We start from the raw sequence: 13,804 nt of genomic DNA, 5'->3' as shown, positions 1-13,804 counted from the left end.
TTAGAAAATAAATCCATTTTTCCTGCATCTGATGAATGGCTTCAGATGGCAATAATTATTCCCATGCTTTAATTTTCCCAGCATGCATCAGATGTATGGGAAATGGATTGTCACGCCACTTTGTACATTTATGTGTGTTTGTGTGTATGACATTATCCTTATTTTTGTTTCATCCTTTCAAATGCTGTGACCACCTGAGTGGCAGCAGTCACACGTTGCCATGTTCTATTATTTCTGTATGTTAAGTCCTAAAACTTTTTGGAATGTGTGTTGTTTTTCTGTGGTTTTTTTGTCATGTTTATTGTAGACTTATGATCGTCTTTTGTGGGTGTTATTTTCATTTGTTAATGATTACCAGGTATTATGTCCACGTGTGTTAATAACTTTTAGCTGTTGCTAATGTTGTTCACCTCTTCATTACCTGTATGCTGCCTCAAATCTGTATTCAGTATTAATGATCAGCTAATGTTGGTTCATGTAGCTCATATACTGATATACATATAAGCAGGCGTTGTTTTTCACATTGTGAGATGCTGTTATGAAGGGCAATATTCCTGCAATGAATCACTAAGGATGATGAGGGCCTTATTTCACTGATTTTGTATATGTTTTCAATAATGATTACATTTGATGGTCAACATAATGTAATGATTACACTCTGTTTTTCAATTGTGTTGATGCTAGCTTTACATGCTACCTCACACAATCTTCATCATGCTCTCTGTGAATTCAGCTGTGTTATGTCTGCAGCAATCCAGCATTTATAACATATTGGAGATGTTCCTGATCTAACATTGCTACAGACAGTGCATGTTTCTACTGTGTAATCCGTTCACAATAATAAGGTGTTACACAATATGCTATGTATTAAATAGTTATCAAAACATAAAAAATACATTTGTAATATATACATCAATTTGTATGTTATACTTAATTTGACATATGAAATTAATTGATCATTAATGATATCCAACAGGTATCATTGTGTTAATTAATGTTTATCATTAACACCTCCTGTGATTAGTAGTCATGTGACGTTATTACAACTACATTTAAAGGAAGCTAATGACACACTTCCTTCCAGCTAGAGATGGCGGTTTACGATACAGACAGTGATGTTTGGTTTTTCATGCGTGCACATGCACATTTGGATTTAGGAGACACAGGAAAGAGAGAGGGGGAGTGGGGAGGAAGAGAGAGAGGGGGTAGGGAGAGGGGAGGAAGAGAGAGAGAGGGGGTAGGGAGAGGGGAGGAAGAGAGAGAGGGGCTAGGGAGAGGGGAGGAAGAGAGAGAGGGGCTAGGGAGAGGGGAGGAAGAGAGAGAGGGGCTAGGGAGAGGGGAGGAAGAGAGACAGGGGTTGGGGAGAGGGTTCCCCGACAACGTCTTTTTCGTGATCGTACATATTTGGAGGGGCTGAGCGAGGCAGAAATAATTACTCGTTATCGTTTGAGTTCATCAGCAATATTGGCTCTTTATGCTGACTTAAGAGCTGATTTAGAGCCGTTAACAGACAGAGTTCATGCAGTACCTGGTCTTGTTAAAATGCTGATCTCATTACATTTTCTTGCTTCGGCGTCTTTTCAGTCAACTGTGGCCATAGTAGGTGGGGTGTCTCAGCCATCAATGTCGCGCGCCCTTACCCAGTTTCTATGTGCACTGAATAGACGTGCTAGGAATTATATACATTTTCCTAGTGAGCACACAGAGTGGTTGGAACTAAAGAAGGCTTTTTATAGCATAGCTGGTCTACCATGCGTGATGGGTGCAATTGATTGCACACATGTTGCTCTGCTCGCACCTGGTGAAATGGAGTATGTGTACCGTAATAGGAAACACTTTCACTCCATTAATGTGCAGGTTGTATGCGATGCTAACATGAAAATTCTGAATGTGGTAGCCAGATTTCCTGGTTCCACCCACGACTCATATATTATGCAACATTCATCAATCTACCATGCATTTGAGGCTGGTATTTATGGTCATGGTTGGCTGGTGGGTGAGTAAATATTTATAGAAGACTCGTGTGTTGAACGGTTTTTTTAAGTATGTGTTGTGGACACATAATGAATGAAGACATTTTTGGAATCTTCCATTTCTTAAACTGTATGAAAGTTGATATGTAACGTTTTTAAATGGTTCAATGTTATGTTAACAAATATCATAAATGTCAGTTCGTACAGTGAGATATAGACATTACATTTACTATAGCAACATTATGTGTTACATTATGTGAAGCATAGCTGCAGGCATTAGAATTTTCATGCATTTGCTATGATCATGTCTGTTAGTAACATCACACATACTTCTATCCTTGAAAGTTTGCTAATGTATGTTACATAAATACATACTGTATATGGATGTTATCTTGACCTTACAATTCTTGTTACATACTTTAAATGTAATACAACCACATTGTGTGTCTAATGTATGTGTTGATGTTATACAATATGTACATGTCTGTCAGGCAATAGTTATAATAATTCTGAAGCTTTTGTTGTCCCACTGTATTCTAGGTGATTCGGGATATGGTATTCGAACGTGGCTCCTAACCCCACTGCTTAACTCACAATCCCCTGCCGAGGAGCGTTATACACTGGCGACACACTTTATTCGAGCTTGGCTAGTCCCACGAATTCGGGTATACCCGGGTGTATTGAGGTTTGTGACTGTTTTCTGCCCGAGTGCATTGAGTTATTTTCCAAGCAGGGATTGAAGCATTTTATTCCCGCTGGCTGCAATACTGCACAGTATATATATATATACTGCATTACAATTCATGAATTTATGCCATCTGGTAGACACGCGAAGCATTGCAGCCTATTAAATCCTAATCATTATCATTTAACAGATCAGCCGCCCATCAGCCAGGCATGAACCCAGGCTGGGAAGGCAAACGCAACGGGGCTTGTCAGAGGTGAGGAGCGGCGCATTCCAGGTATCTGCCAGGTACATACCGGGTATTTGCTCAAATAAAGTGTGTCGGTGCAGTAATGCGGCACACATATCCACTCGCTCAGTTATTGAGAGGACGTTTGGACTGTTAAAAAGTCGTTTCAGATGTCTGGATAAATCTGGTGGTGTCCTACAGTACAAGCCTCAAAAGGTCGCTGACATAGTGATGAGTTGTTGCATTCTGCATAACATTGCATTAAGTAACAATATAACAGGCGACATACGTGAGGGTCTCGATGATGAACCTCCTGTACATGCAGCAGGGGATGATGAGCAGACTGCCAGTGGGGTGGAGACACGGCGTAAAGTGATTTCCACATATTTTTCAGGTCATTAACATTGAAAATGTCTAAAGTTTTGTATAGTGTGTCATGTTGTTGCATGTCATATTAATGTTATTTTTATTTTCAACTACCATAGGATAGTGTTGCGTCACCACATTAGGTATCCAAGTTATGCGGTGTGTACGTGGCCACATGTGTATGGTATGTAAAAGTCAGTCTTATTTTGTTGCTCTTTCAGATAAGTACTAAAATACTACAATGTGTCAGGTGGACATGATGCATACATGTTGTACATGTTCATTCATGTATGAAACTAGTGATTTATTATGTAATTATGCTAATTTATGCATTATTAAGACATCATCTTGAATAAACTATTAACAAAGTGAACATGTAAAACATAATATGTATGATTATATGTGTCCTAACTTCTTCACATTATATGTAATACAGACTACAATAGGCCATGAGACGTAATCATGAAATTACACCTGTCAACGTTGACATTGTCGCTATTACAATTACAATGATCATTCTGTAATAAAAAGAAAGTTCATTGAATGTTTTCATAATGTGTTTCTACACAAATCTACATGTTGTTATAAACACACTTATGTGCCATTTTATTACTTTTAACATGCATATCTATATATGTAATCATGAATATTAACACATCTATGTATTCATTATGTAATGCTTTTAATGGTTAATTATTTTCTTGGAATATGCTAGACCAACATTGGAATATAATTGTGGCTACAGGCAAGGTATTTATCATAACAATTTGCACATATCACTATACACATACACACTTCATAATATAATGGCATTTATGTACGGTTTCTGTGTGTCTTCGTTGAACAACATAAATTGTCACACGTGCATGAACCACCCACATGTAGCCTTTATAAAGTAGTGTTGTTTAACTTTAATGTATAATATCTAATAAAGCTTTCACATTCATTAAGCAAACTAACTAAAATGTTTTCGGCATCCTTTTGCAATATTCAATTCTCCTTTGATGCTTCTCCATGTCAAACGGTTTTCTCTGAAATGACATAACATAAAGAAACTGTTAATATCATGATATAGTACTTATGTATTCATTGATACGTGCGTTTTTTAAATGATAATGTTTTCGTTGATGTGTTGTAAAAAAATATGCATTCCGGCATGTATCCACAACTTTGTCATGTGCGCACTTAGGTCATCAGACATTATTGTGCATGTGCCTTTGTGTATGATATGTTAAAGCTGCAGTTCAGTCAATATCCTGCATGTGTGTTTTGTTCAAGAAATCAGTTGATTAGTAAGAATTTTTTTTGTTAGCATTTTCTGTTTTAAAATGAACAACTTTGAAAGACCAATTTTCTTGTATTGTATTTTAACAGCCATTTGCTAAGCCACTGCCCCTTCATGTCCTGTCACAAGCTGTGGCACACCCCTCTGTCAGCCCTGGCTTCCCTCTAGCACTTGTCACTGCAGGAATGCTCATGAATATTCATGAGCTTCCACTGCCAGTCAAGCAGATTATAAACAAATGGCAGCTTTTAATATGTCACCAAATTTGCACCTATCAATACATGGAAAACGAATTGAGCTGCAGCTATACAGTTGTTTAGGTAATTACAGATTGCACACATAAAAGGATTGAAGTCCAAAAATAAATGTACAATTTTTTTTTTATTAAAACATGGAACTGCAGCTTTAATGGCCGTGCGTGCAAAAGCACACTTTAAAAACATACGCGTTGCTCAGCTAATTACAATGGATATAATTTATATCTGTTGTAACACAAATGCATTAAAATACTTACTTATAAACATTCTTGTGTTGCACTACTTAATAGACATATTGAAAGCAAGCAACACAACATGTCCCCCTGCGCTTTAAAGCTGCAGTTCTATGTTTTTTTTTTTGTACATTTTTTTTTTAAATTCATTCGTTTCAAAGCGTGTGATATATGTGCTCGAGTAATGGTTTCCATTATAGCAAAACTTTATCATTGTGTTGTGGGGTAACTGCGATAAGACCATGTGTTGTTTATCAGCACCCTTTGCCAGTCCGGTACACCTCCGCTTGGGAGTTACGGGCAAAAACAATACACATTTGTTTACAATATGTTACATAGGAAACTCTGATTTTTTCCACCTCAAACATGCCACTGTATTGTATTTTGCGCGCGCATAAACAGAAGCTGGATACTAAAGTGAAGTTGTTTCTCAAGTAAATACGTCACGTGAACGTCTCCTCCAATGAGGGTGCACTTTGTCCGTGTAAACAATATTAAAGTTGTGAATGTTCTGTATGGGCAGGTAGAGCATGTTATTTGCTTATGCTACTTTCATCAACTACTGTGCTCCCATTTATGCAGGCTATGTTCAATGGCATGTGCGCACACCTCAGTGTGCGCTGTGTGTGTATGTATGTCCCTGCACTCAATGTGTAAATGGACACTACGCACCTTAAGGATGAAGGTTTTTTCCTGTGTTGAAGATACATTTTTTTTTTTTGGTGTTAGCTTTTACATTCACAGTTGAGACGGATGCGTGGCCACGCCCCCAATCTATTCCCAACCAATTATGCTGTCCCAAGCGCTTCACGTCATACACATGCAAAACAACAACCACACCCTCTCCTATCAAAATCATTTGCTGTCCCCTTATGCTGCCTATCACTGTGCAGTGTTGTGCACGCGCAGCACGACCACCCCCCGCTATCCGTGCCTGACACAGTCCAAACATGCCACGCAATATTTATTTTCATATGCTGACGTGCGCTGGGTTGTTGTTGTCTCACCACACTATATAGAATGTACGCGCACGCATGGAAGGGAGGCGGGAGCACACATACATTGTGGATCATTAACCATTTCCTTACTCACTTACCTTTCACTGCTACTATGTCTGCTTATGTGTGACTATGTGTGTGTGTGTATATATGTAGTCATGGTTGTTGAGGTATGTGATACTGCATGTGTTCACTGATTACATCTCAGTTGTTGCGCTAAGTAGTAATGAGACCTTAAACTAAAATAAACAATATTTGGTTTCTTATTCTCACACACACACATGTACACATACATCCATCAATACAGATAGATTTGTGAACAGGCATTTGCCGTACCATTTACTCACACATACATATGACTTACATGTGACGGCACTAGATACATGAAAACTAAGGCTCACTTTCACGTGAGTTCACAAAGCAACGCGCGTCACTGTAGAAAAGATCACTATGCAGGCAACAAATATATTTGCGCGTGTACGTTAATAAGCCAAATAAATGTATCTTTGCATAGTACATTTCTTCACACGCACACTCATTCATGAGCAATTACCATTACAGCGCAATATGGATTACATTACAGTAAGACTTCATTCCTTAAAGACATAATACTACTTATAACATTAACAAATCACAAGGCTTACTGCGTATGATTGATGATATGCTAATTGTGTGGATCTACTTTAATTGCAAGCTTTTTATCATAGCATACATATGTTTCAGAGTAATATTCAAATAGGATTGATAATTCTCACAAAAGTATATATGTTTGTAAACATGTCATGGACTAATTTGTCAACATCATATTATATGATATTATAATTAAGGGCGAACGTTATTTATATAACTTACAAATTACTCATTAAAAACATTTATTTCTATTTACCAGGGTTCCATGAATCCATGTTCTTGCTGGAATCCATGCAGAATGGATGTCATCTCATCTCCATAGATATTGTAATCTATCATTGAATATTCAGCTGGTTGCATGTAGTTCACCATCTCGTTTTGCACGTATTCCAGGCTTGTCTCAAGGCACTGTGGCTGATCAAAGCAAGTATTTGTGCTTCTGTCTTCACATGCATACTGGTATTCTTGAGGGAAGTTTGAACAGTTTGCAAACTTATGTTCATCCTGTGCTTGTTCATACTGTGAGCCGTCAAGTAGGTTTGCCTCATTAGAGAATCCGCTGTGTGAAGTCATCACACTTCTGTTTTCTCTCCTTACTAATAGATTACTCCTACGATCCAACATAGTGTGACAGTTGTCGTCAACAATCCAGAATCCAAGCCTCTGACCAGGACGTGCCACTATTCTTTGAAAATTATCTCTCATACACAAAGTATGTTTGATAGCATTCATCAATTTCTGACGATTACTGGACTGTCTGTAGAATGCATAATTTTCAACAATATATTGAAAAATTTGATGCACTGTTGCTTTTTCACCCGGCTGATTTTTGATAGCTTTATATATTATAACGGCATAGGTTTCAGCAGGACGAACTGGAGTGTAAGTATGAAGCGACATTTCAGTGTTCCAAAAAAGAGTGTGTGATTTACTATTGAGGTAAGCATGTTTCATAAGTGACATGGATACATTTAGTAGATTTGTGCTCAGAACTTCAAGGTTAAAACACAATACCTCCTGTGTTTGTAATCTGTGTTGAAAAGCAGCTGCAGACTTGTTTTCAACTACTTATTTTATAAAATTTAACCTACATTAGGCCACAGTGTATTTCTGTATTAAATCATGACAGTGATATATCTCTGCATATCTGACATAAAACCTTACATATATTGAGGAGAAGAGGGAGTGGGGGTTAAAAAATGCTATCACAAGGGTTCAAGTTTAGAAAGCATATCATGATCATAATCACCAGCATACGGTAACTGTAATTTATGTTGTACAAGACTATAGTTAACAAAAATGGAAGAACCACACTGTAGAAAGATGTCTTGGGTAGGTAAATAGTTAGGAAACAAGTTCCAAACATTTCCAAAACATTCAGCCTTGCTGGCAGGTCTCTGTGGTGTACGTCCAGGACATCTTGCTATAGTGTGGTTATTCCATTGTAATGTATGCATTTGTTTCAACCCCCCTCCCCCTCCAAAAAGTGATCTTTTGATACTATGGGCCCTGCGCTCTCTCCTGTCTCCTTCATGCAGATTCCATTCTGATGTGGTTGAGGCCCCTGAGAGCAGACGGAGACCCCCGAAACCAACATGAATGTTACATCATTCCACTATTGTAGTCATGGTTCGTATTTGGCCTCAGTATGATTTTGTTATTTATATTTAATGTATCAACTTTATGGAGTTATTTATCAATTATCAGCGTTAATATGATATGTAGATGTTACAGTAATTTTCAAGAACATTAGGATAGACAGTTATTGAAGATTTTTTACATTTGCACGTATAGTTCGTAATATAATGTTGTCACTTATATACTCACACTCACGATGCGCTGCTTTATAGTTATTTTAGTCATATATACACACACACACACACACACACACACACACACACACACACACACACACACACACACACACACACACACACACACACATATATATATACACACTTTGTAGGCTAATGATATGTTGTGTAGTCACTGTTGTAAGTTACATAATGAAAAAAAACATTTGAACATGATTACTGATAGTATTAGAAACAAAAGTACATGTTAAGCAACTATTTTAACATGTACACCTTGGATTCATGATAAACATGTTCACAATGTGCACTATGTAGTTAGTACAAATGTTGACCATTACACTGACTTGACATTAACATTTAAAATGACAATGTGTAATGTCATAGCAGTGTTATTTTATACAATCATGTTTGAAACACAAGTTTCAACAGTTCTTAGATAGATGGCTTGAAATGATGTAATAACATGTATTTGTAAGTTGTACTTGGTCTTTGTTACTTAAACATTATACAATGAAGTTACGTATGGATATGTATGTATTTGCCATACATACTATGTTCTGTCACTAACATTAAAAAATAAGCACACAACACAAATATTCTTTTCAAAATGTATTTATTTTCAGAAAACAATGTTTGTGATCTTGTCAATGGACGTTGACTTGAAGGTGGCCGTTGGAGACGTGTGCGCACTTTGACACAACCAGGTAACGTAAGGGGTGTCACTATAGCTGTTTGTGGTGAGAGCTGTTGCATATTTGGAAAGGCGGGCGTTTGTAATGGGTGTGTACTTTGCTTAGACATAATTTCATATGGCTGTGTATTTGGAAATAACATCGTTTGAGCTTGCTGTGTACTTGGCGTACCCATCAAATTAGATGGATGTGGCGTAGCCATTAAATTAGATGGATGTGTACTTGGCGTACCCATTACATTAGATGGATGTGTACTTTGCTTAGACATAATTTGACATGGCTGTGTATTTGGAAATAACATCGTTTGAGCTTGCTGTGTACTTGGCGTACCCATCAAATTAGATGGATGTGGCGTAGCCATTAAATTAGATGGATGTGTACTTGGCGTACCCATTACATTAGATGGATGTGTACTTTGCTTAGACATAATTTGACATGGCTGTGTATTTGGAAATAACATCGTTTGAGCTTGCTGTGTACTTGGCGTACCCATCAAATTAGATGGATGTGGCGTAGCCATTAAATTAGATGGATGTGTACTTGGCGTACCCATTACATTAGATGGATGTGTACTTTGCTTAGACATAATTTGACATGGCTGTGTATTTGGAAATAACATCGTTTGAGCTTGCTGTGTACTTGGCGTACCCATTAAATTAGATGGATGTGGCGTACCCAAAATATTAGATGGATGTGTAGTTGCCATAGGCATCAAATTAGATGGATGTGGCGTACCCAAAATATTAGATGGATGTGTAGTTGCCATAGGCATCAAATTAGATGGATGTGGCGTACCCAAGATATTAGATGGATGTGAAGTTGCCATAGGCATCAAATTAGATGGATGTGGCGTACCCATTAAATTAGATGGATGTGTACTTTGCGTAGCCATAATTTCACATGGCTGTGTATTTGGAAATAACATCGTGTGAGGTTGCTTTGTCGGGTGTAATGTACCTGACATGTGTGTATATTCTTGTGTAGGTGCCAAAGCACACACCTGATTATTTCCCTTTTTTGGGTTAGCTACACTCGGTTTTTTCCATGTACCCATCACAGGGCACCAGTATTTGCGTAACACATTTCTCTTACTTGTTCCTAATGTTTTTTTTTTTTGACTACCATAAAAAGGTGTCACCAATGTTGCAGGAGCAGAAGAAACAAACGTTGCAGGACAGTCCGACACCAATTGTGCTGAAGCATGGACATTATCAGGACAGTCCGACACCAATTGTGCTGAAGCATGGACATTATCAGGACAGTCCGACACCAATTGTGCTGAAGCATGGACATTATCAGGACAGTCCGACACCAATTGTGCTGAAGCATGGACATTATCAGGACACTCCGACACCAATTGTGCTGAAGCATTGACATTATCAGGACACTCCGACACCAATTGTGCTGAAGCATTGACATTATCAGGACACTCCGACACCAATTGTGCTGAAGCATTGACATTATCAGGACACTCCGACACCAATTGTGCTGAAGCATTGACATTATCAGGACACTCCGATACAAAATCTGCTGAAACATTCAACGTTGATGAAGATTTGGATACCATTTGTGCTGAAGCATTCAAGGTTGCAGGACAAGGCCAAACAAATTTACCACACGCAGAGCTGTTGAATGTTGCATGAGAACCCGGTCCAAATTGTGCAGAAGCATTCAAGGTTGCAGGAGAACCAAGAACTAATTTTGCTGATGCATTCAATGTTGCAGGATAATCCGCTCCAAATTGTGCTGAAGCATCCAAGTTTGCAGGAGTACCCGGTCCAAATTGTGCAGAAGCATTCAAGGTTGCAGGGGAACCTGTTAAGAATGTTGCAAAAGCAGAGGTGTTGAAGATTGCAGGAGAAGCTGCTAATAATTGTGCTTCAGACGACACATTCAATGTATCTGGAGAAGCTGCCAATAATGGTGTCTGATAAGATGGCAAAGATGCTGCCGGAGAGGAGGTCAATGGTGGAGAATCATGTTTTGACTTAGGTGTGGAAAATATTCCAAGATCATGCTGAAATGATGAAGAAGCAACTTCCTGTCTTCTCGACAATATTGCACATGCACGTAGCTCATTCTGTTTTATCAGACTTTCATCTATCGAATGTAACGAAGAATTGTGTAAGTCGAATGCAGTACAATTCCTGTTTAAAAGCTGTTTTATGCTGACCAGCTCAGCTACAATTTCCTTTTGCACACCCATCATTTCTTGGTGACGTTGGTTTTGAGAATTAATGAAATTCTTTTCCGATGTATGTTGGTTGGACAAGTGTCGTTTTTTCTGTTGTTTCTTTTTGGGAGACTTAACTTGTGGACTAAGTGACTTAGATAGCACCGATGAGGTATCAGAAGAAACCAAGACAGCAGTTGTTACATCTAAAATGAAAAAGCAAAATAACCAAGTTAGACTAATTTAATCATTAACATAATCATATTTGATTAACCATGATAACATCCTTAGAAAGAACATATTGAAGTATGAGAATACCATATTGACATTTTAGGACTGCCAATTGTGCACTACCAAAGTTATGTGACATCAAAGCATACTTACAGATTGATAATCATAAGACTATATATATGTTGTTATTTAGATGTAATGTAACCAAAGACCATGTCTGTATTTGTAACTAATCATCCTCACATTGAATTATAGTATCCTGTATCAGTTATATATTGTCAATTGGTGTGATTTATATAAATTTACTAATGCTATTGTCACATGCTAATGTGAATGTCAAGACGGGTATTTTGTATTTGGTATTGTTGGCACAGTTGCTATTGTGTGTGATTGACAATGTGTACACACAAAGGAAGGTTGTGGTTGTACACATGTCCTATAGTATGTGGCCACACACAGCAGTCATCATGTAGCGGGACAATGTTCCAACAAGAGAAACTATATGATTGTCATACTGCAATATTAAACCACTGTGTATATTAATGTTCACATTGAACATGGAATTGAATAAATAATATATAATATTGTATGTTTGTCAACTAATTTTAAAGTAGACAAAGCCACTGACAAACACACACCATTCACCCCTATACACAGTGTGCGTAACGTGACGCAGCTTTTACAAAGAAGCTTAACAATTGTTGTTCTTTTATAATGGCTCACCTTGAATTGGTAAAGATGAGGCCGCTGATACATGTGAGGATAGGGAGAATGCAGAAGATGAAACAGGTGATGCACGTGTTGAGACACCTTTTTTTTTGGACACTATGTAGAGTACAGGAAAAAAAAATATGCTGGTTACATACCCACAAAGGAAGTATATTACTGTATTGAAAGGCAAAACTAATCGATGTTACTTCAAATAGTCAGCAAGTACATATGTGAAATTTGTATACTGAAATACTACAATATAATCTTATTTGTTCATACATAGTATTATTAATCAATCATATGAATGTATTGCATTTTATGACCATGACCTACAATGTTATGTATGAATTGTGAATTAAATCAACATAACAGTAAAAAAACATCTATTCTTGGTTTTGTTATGACTACAAGAAATTGTGCACAATTACTTGCAATCATAAATTGAGGGCTACATGTGAAAAAGTTATAATGATTAAATGTTGACGTCATGTACAGTCAAAGTAATAATTATGCAATTACTTAGTACATGCTGAATAATAGTAATGTAAATTTACTGACCTGGGGGAAATGTTGAGTCATAGATCCCAATATCACGATCCCCAGCCAAACCCTCCACCGATAATGGATTCATCATTCGAGCAACCTGCTCCTCCATCTCCGTCAATCTTAGAGAACGGCCAAGAGGTCCTCCACCAGTAGTAGATGCACTGACACGTATATTGTGTAATTTTTTTTTTACATTACTTTTAATATCCTGGAAACGTTTCCGACAATTCATATAGGTTCGCTGTTGATTTCCACACGCCGAAACATAATTGACCACCTCTTCCCACAATTCCTTTTTTACTCTGTTGGATGTCTTGCCTAAACAAGTCAAAGGAAAAGTGTTACAAAATATGCTAATAACATATTCACATTTGTTAAATCTAATTAAACATAGTTATAACGACCTTGAAATAGTGTTAAATATGTCAACATGTTTTCAAAATCCACACTGCAAGTGCATGCATGTCCACCTAGCAAGCATGCGCAAGCAGAAAAGCTTTATTCCAGACGTTGTAATATCCACTCATGTATGGACGCAAACAGACAATATAGAAACGTTAATCCTACTTCAGCACACATGGCTAAATACGTGCCTCACTCATACGGATACACCTATTTGGTCACCTATGCTGTAAACGTTGACTGTTTGTGTACATTAAATTATGGAATTATCCAGGGATGACCTATACCCCCAACTGCGGTCTGAAAGCGTTATTTTGATGCGCACATCTCATAGAGCATATAGTTCAGGGTGCATGCTTCAAAGGGGGGTGGTGTGAACTGACGTGAGGCCCGCAGGAAAGAACAAATAATGTAAAAGTTTAATTTTTTGTTGTACTTTATAATGATGTTGTGAAATTGATTTTACACTTCAATAGTTTCATGTGTGCAATCTGTAATTACCTCAATCAATGTGTAGCTGAAGGTAAAATCGTTCTGCATGTATTGTTAGGCGACATAATGACTGAAGAGATGTGTTTA

The 13,804-nt window shown here is 37.6% G+C and overlaps 1 long non-coding RNA gene across 1 annotated transcript; it reads left to right on the top strand.

Moving 5' to 3' along the window:
• Nucleotides 1-6,921: 6,921 nt before the first annotated feature.
• Nucleotides 6,922-9,165, top strand: LOC142476974 (uncharacterized). Its single transcript, XR_012792098.1, has 3 exons — nucleotides 6,922-7,368; nucleotides 8,195-8,285; nucleotides 9,094-9,165. It is a non-coding gene; the product is annotated as an uncharacterized LOC142476974 (long non-coding RNA).
• Nucleotides 9,166-13,804: the final 4,639 nt, after the last annotated feature.

The sequence above is a fragment of the Ascaphus truei genome, unplaced genomic scaffold (genome assembly GCF_040206685.1).
Source record: "Ascaphus truei isolate aAscTru1 unplaced genomic scaffold, aAscTru1.hap1 HAP1_SCAFFOLD_1830, whole genome shotgun sequence".
Classification (NCBI taxonomy): domain Eukaryota; kingdom Metazoa; phylum Chordata; class Amphibia; order Anura; family Ascaphidae; genus Ascaphus; species Ascaphus truei.
The sequence above is the reverse complement of the archived record's forward strand: the minus strand, read 5'-3'. Positions and strand labels throughout refer to the sequence as shown.